Genomic DNA, 6,805 nt, shown 5'->3' with positions numbered 1-6,805 from the left:
TTTTCGTATGAATTTGTATTTTGGCCATAACTTCTGATTCCATAGTCCGATCTGGCCAATTTCAAATAGGAAACAATGAGACAGGATTCTGCGTCGAATGCAACTTGTTGCGAGCAAATCGGTTGAGGATAAGTGCCCAAAAAATGAGTGACATTTTTTACGCGATTTTTTCGTATGAATTTGTATTTTGGCCATAACTTCTGATCCCATAGTCCGATCTGGCCAATTTCAAATAGGAAACAATGGGACAGTATTCTGCGTCGAATGCACATTGGTGCGAGCAAATCGGTTGAGGATAAGTGCCCAAAAAATGAGTGACATATTTTACGCGATTTTTTCGTATGAATTTGTATTTTGGCCATAACTTCTGATCCCATAGTCCGATCTGGCCAATTTCAAATAGGAAACAATGGGACAGGATTCTGCGTCGAATGCAACTTGTTGTGAGCAAATCGGTTGAGGATAAGTGCCCGAAAATGAGTGACAATTTTTGAGTAGTTTTGCACACACACACATACACACACACATACACACACACACACACACACACACACACACACACAGACATCACCTCGATTCGTCGAACTGAGTCGATTGGTATATAACACTATGAGTCTCCGGGCCTTCTATAAAAAGTTTGTTTTTGGAGCGATCATATAGCCTTTACCGTATACTTAGTATACGAGAAAGGCAAAAAGTGAGCGAGACTTTTTTACGCGCTTTTAATGAGAAAAAGTATTTTGGCCATAACTCCCAAGCCCATAGTCAGATCCAGCCAATTTTCAATAGGAAACAATGGGGCAGAATACTGCGTCAAATGCAACCTGTTGCGAGGAAATCGGTCAACGGTAAGTACAAAAAAAATTGAGCGAGACTTTTTACGCCCTTTTATGAGAAAAGTATTTTGGCCATAACTCCCAAGCCCATAGTCCGATCCGGCCAATTCTCAATAGGAAACAATGGGGCAGAATACTGCGTCAAATGCAACCTGTTGCGAGGGGGTCAAGGGGTCAAGGGTAAGTACAAAAAAAGTGAGCGAGACTTTTTGCTCTTTTGGTGCGCACATACACACACACATACACACACACACACACACACACACACACACACACACACACACACACACACACACACAGACATCGCCTCAATTCGTCGAGCTGAGTCGATTGGTATATAACACTATGGGTCTCCGAGCCTTCTATAAAAAGTTTGTTTTCGGAGTGAACATATAGCCTTTACGTCTACTTAGTATACGAGAAAGGCAAAAAGTAGTATTTTGGCCATAACTTCCGAGCCCCTTAGTCCAATCTGACCAATTTGCAATAGGAAACAATGGTAGAGTATCCTGCGTCGAATGAAACTTGTTGTGAGTAAATCGGATAAGGATAGGTGCCTGAAAAATGAGTGACATTTTTTACGCGATTGACCAATTTGCAATAGGAAACAATGAGACAGGATCCTGCGTCGAATGCAACCTGTTGCGAGCAAATCGGTTGAGGATAAGTGCCCGAAAAATGAGTGACATTTTTTACGCGATTTTTTTCGTATGAATTTGTATTTTGGCCATAACTTCTGATCCCATAGTTCGATCTGGCCAATTTCAAATAGGAAACAATAAGATAGGATTTTGCATCGAAGGCAACTTGTTGCGAGCAAATCGGTTGAGAATAATTTCCCGAAAAATGAGTGACATTTTTTACGCGATTTTTTCGTATGAATTTGTATTTTGGCCATAACTTTCGATCCCATAGTCCGATCTGGCCAATTTCAAATAAGAAACAATGGGACAGGATTCTACGTCGAATATAATAAGTGCCCGAAAAATGAGTGACATTTTTTACGCGATTTTTTCGTATGAATTTGTATTTTGGCCATAACTTCTGATCCCATAGTTTGATCTGGCCAATTTCAAATAGGAAACAATAAGATAGGATTTTGCATCGAAGGCAACTTGTTGCGAGCAAATCGGTTGAGAATAATTTCCCGAAAAATGAGTGACATTTTTTACGCGATTTTTTCGTATGAATTTGTATTTTGGCCATAACTTTCGATCCCATAGTCCGATCCGGCCAATTTCAAATAAGAAACAATGGGACAAGATTCTGCGTCGCATGCAACCTGTTGCGAGCAAATCGGTTGAGGATAAGTGCCCGAAAAATGAGTGACATTTTTTACGCGATTTTTTCGTATGAATTTGTATTTTGGCCATAACTTATGTTCCCATGGACCGATCTGACCAATTCCAAATAGGAAACAATGGGACAGGATTCTGCGTCGAATGCAAATTGTTGCGAGCAAATCGGTTGAGGATAAGTGCCCGAAAAATGAGTGACATTTTTTGAGTAGTTTTGCGCACACACACACACATACACACACATACACACACACACACACACACACACACACACACACACACACACACACACACACACACACACACACGCACACAGACACAGACATCACCTCAATTCGTCGAACTGAGTCGATTGGTATATAACACTATGGGTCTCCGGGCCTTCTATAAAAAGTTTGTTTTTAGAGCGATCATATAGCCTTTACGTATACTTAGTATACGAGAAAGGCAACAATGGGACAGGATTCTGCGTCGAATGCAACTTGTTGCGAGCAAATCGGTTGAGGATAAGTGCCCGAAAAATGAGTAACATTTTTTACACGATTTTTTCCTATGATTTTGTATTTTGGCCATAACTCTCGATCCCATAGTCCGATCTTGCAAATTTCAAATAGGAAACAATGGGACAGGATTCTGCGTCAAATGCAACTTGTTGCGAGCAAATCGGTTGAGGATAAGTGCCCGAAAAATGAGTGACATTTTTCACGCGATTTTTTCCTATGATTTTGTATTTTATCCATAACTCTCGATCCCATAGTTCGATCTGTCCAATTTCAAATACGAAACAATTGGACAGGATTCTGCGTCGAATGCAACTTGTTGCGAGCAAATCGGTTGAGGTTAGTGCCCGAAAAATGAGTGACATTCTTTACGCGATTTTTTCGTATGAATTTGTATTTTGGCCAAAACTCTCGATCCCATAGTCCGATCTGGCCATTTTCAAATAGGAAACAATGGGACAGGATTTTGCGTCGAATGCAACTTGTTGCGAGCAAATCGGTTGAGGGTAAGTGCCCGAAAAATGAATGACATTTTTTGAGTAGTTTTGCGCACACACATACACACACATACACACACACATACACACACACACACAGACATCACCTCAATTCGTCGAACTGAGTCGATTGGTATATAACACTATGGGTCTCCGGGCCTTCTATAAAAAGTTTGTTTTTGGAGCGATCATATAGCCTTTACCGTATACTTAGTATACGAGAAAGGCAAAAACGTGTCCAGAAGAATTAGAAAATACGATACAAAAGCTGTTTCGAACTCAACGAGTCTGTGACATCTGGAGGTTCCAACGAAGATAGTTACTGAGCATTAGACTGGCCCAGATTACTATGGGGAGAAAAAAATGTTGTCGAATTCCACGGGGCACCCCCCAGAATTGTGTCTTTGGGTGAGAAAATCAATCTCTGAAAATTTCAGCTCAATCGCTTGTTGCATAAGCTGGCGCATTTGATTTGAAGTTTGTATGGGGATTTCAGCCAAAATGTATAGGAAAATACACCTCCGTCACTCATTCGATCTGGAAATTGGTTCTGATTGTTCAATTGACCTCAGAATTGCAAAAACGGCAGTTGGTATGCTACAGAACAATTTCACAGAACATTGCATGATGATTAAATGAACTTTTATATAATTTTCGGCTGAATTATTAGGAGCTGATTTGTGTATTTTTGGGTTTTTTGATCGAATCGCATCAGCCGAAACCCATATAAAAGTTTATTAAATCATCATACAATGTTCTGTGAAATTGTTCTGTAGCATACCAACTGCCGTTTTTGCAATTCTGAGGCCAATCGAGCAATCAGAACCAATTTCCAGATCGAATGAGTGACGGAGGTGTATTTTCCTATACATTTTGACTGAAATCCCCATACAAACTTCAAATCAAATGCGCCAGCTTATGCAACAAGCGATTGAGCTGAAATTTTCAGAGATTGATTTTCTCACCCAAAGACACAATCCTGGAGGGTGCCCCGTGCAATTAGACAACTTTTTGTATCCTGGGCCAGTCTACTGAGCATCGAACCCAGACTAGCAAGAATTGAACCAGAGGAGTTAATTTACCAAGAAATGAAGAACCTCAATAGAAAGTCAAGGAATTGTATTATTGTTAATTTTTCAGTTATCATATAGTCTCATGAAAATGTATTAAGATTGGTCAACTATATATTTTATATTAACATTAACAACTAAGAAAAAAATATAAAGTTAAAAAAAAGTAGTTTGTGCAACTAGTTGCAAAAAGATGATTTTTTCAGCACGAGTTGCACGTTTATCTAACGAGGCTTGCCGACGCGCATCAAATTTGTGATTTTCACATTGATTGTTGTCTGAATGCATAAATATTACTCCATACGATCACAGCATTAGTCGTTAATATCTTCTTTAGACTATTAGATAATCTTTAGATTATCTACCACTTTGACATTTATACTACGATGGAGTACACATCCAATAACTTTTTTCAAATTTTGCTACCAAAGCATGCAGCAGCACTGATTAACTGTAAAAATATTCCTGCATTACATTCATCCAACAAGGTACAACTAATTTCCTTAAGTCGAGTGTATAAGTGTTTCTTTCTATCATTAAATTACTTATCAAATTTGCTCATCTTCCAATTTCCCCAACGACTGTTCGTTTGCCGCAAGCTTATGCAGCCTCGCACCGGTAGTAAATAATGACTACCACCAAGCTAAGGAAAAAAAACAGGAAGTCCAACACGTTACGTTTTAAGACACTATCGCAAAAGCGTAGCCATTGTGTAAAAGTCAGCAGCAGCACCATTTAGATTTACACTCCAGTTTGTGGCTTTCGGCAGTTTTTCTCTGGCATTTTGAGATAATTTTCACCTTTTCTTAGTTGCGCCTCTGGTCGGAGTTATTCAGGTGGCAGTCCAGTTTTGCTGAAACTGCTATACACTAGTGTTAGCTTAGTTCCTAAAGAATAAAAAATATTCGTAGCCTGCATTTATCGTCTATCTATCTGCACCCCGCCATAAACACTTCTTTCAAAGTTGTGCGTTGGTCCTCGCAAACATTGTTTAGGCCTCGTGTTCATAGAGAACTACTGGGCTGATGATTATTTTGTAGATAGTTTAATTGCCACTATGGGGTGTCAGGCCATTAGGCAGAAGGTCATTTGGCCGAACGGTCATTAGGCCGAATGAGAAGAGAGGAGCAAAACGTGAGAAATAAGAAGTTCGTCCTTTACCTTATCCATTTTTCCTTCTTCCTTATTATGTTTTTTTCTTCTTCTCTTTTTCCTCTTCGCTCTTCTTTCTATATTATTCCTTCATTATTCTTCGTTCTTCCTTCTTCCTTCTTCCTTCTACCTTCTTCCTTCTTTTTCGTCTTTCTTTCCCCTTGTCCTTCTTTCTTCCTTCTTCCTTTTTTCTTTTCTCTTTTTCCTTCTTCCTTATTCCTTCTTCCTTCTTCATTCTTCCTCCGTTCTCCTTTCTTCTTACTTCTTTCTTTTTCTTTTTCCTTTCTCCTTTTTCCTTCTTCGTTCTTCTTTCTTCCTTATTCTTTCTTCCCTCTTCCTTCCTCCTCCTTTCTTCATTCTTCTTCTTTATTCCTTCTTTCTTCTTCTTTCTTCTTTCTTCCTTATTCTTTCTCCCTTTTCCTTCTTCCTTTTTTCTTGTTCGTTCTTCCTTCTTCCATATTCTTTCTTCCTTCTTCCTTCTTCGTACTTTCTTTTTCCTACTTCCATCTACCTTATTCCTTCTTACTTCTTCCTACTTCCTTCTTCTTACTTCCTACTTCCTTCCTTTCTTCCTTCTTCTTTCTTCCTTCTTCTTTCTTCCTTCTTCCTTTTTCTTTCTTACTTTTTCCTTCTACCTTCTTCCATCTTCGTTTTTCCTTCTTATTTTCCCCTTTTTCTTCTTCCTTTTTCCTTCTCCCTTCTTCTTTCTTCTTTCTTCCTTCTTCCTTATTCCTTTTTCCTTCTTTCTTCTTACTTCTCCCTTATTTCTTCTTTCTTATTTATTTTTTATTTTTTCTTCTTCCATCCTTCTCCTTTCATCATTCTTCTTCCTTCTTCCCTCTTACTTCTTCCTTTTTCCTTCTTCATTCTCCATTTCTCTTCTTCCTAATTCCCTCTTCCTTTTCACTTCTTCCTTTATTTTCTTCCTTATTTCTTTTCCTTCTTCATTCCTTCTTCGACTTTCTTTATCTAATTTCTTCCTTCTTCCGTCTTTCTTCTTACTTCTTTTTTACTTCTTCCTTCTTCCTTTTTCCCTCATCCTTCCTTCTTCATTCTTTTTTCTTCCTTTTCCCTTCTTCCTTCTTTTTTCTTCCTTATTCCTCTTCCTTCTTGCTTTTCCCTTCTTACTTTTTCCTTCTTCTTTCTTCCTTATTACTTCTTCCCTTTTCCTTCTTCCTTTTTCCTTTTTTCTTCTTCCTACTTCATTTTTCCTTCTTTCTACTTCCTTCTTCCTTCTACCTTCTTCCTTTTTCCTTCTTCCTTCTTCTTTCTTCCTTCATCCTCTTTCTACCTTCATTCTTCTTTCATTTTCCTTTTTCTTTTTTTTTCTTTCTTTCTCCTTCTTCTTTCTTTTGATTTCCTTCTTACTTTTTCTTTTTTTCTTTCATCTTACTTCTTCCTCACCTCGCACTACTCACTTCTCATTCCTAATGGCCTTCGGTCTAATTTACT

The sequence above is a fragment of the Armigeres subalbatus genome, chromosome 2 (genome assembly GCF_024139115.2).
Source record: "Armigeres subalbatus isolate Guangzhou_Male chromosome 2, GZ_Asu_2, whole genome shotgun sequence".
NCBI classification, from domain to species: Eukaryota; Metazoa; Arthropoda; class Insecta; order Diptera; family Culicidae; genus Armigeres; species Armigeres subalbatus.
The sequence above is the reverse complement of the archived record's forward strand: the minus strand, read 5'-3'. Positions refer to the sequence as shown.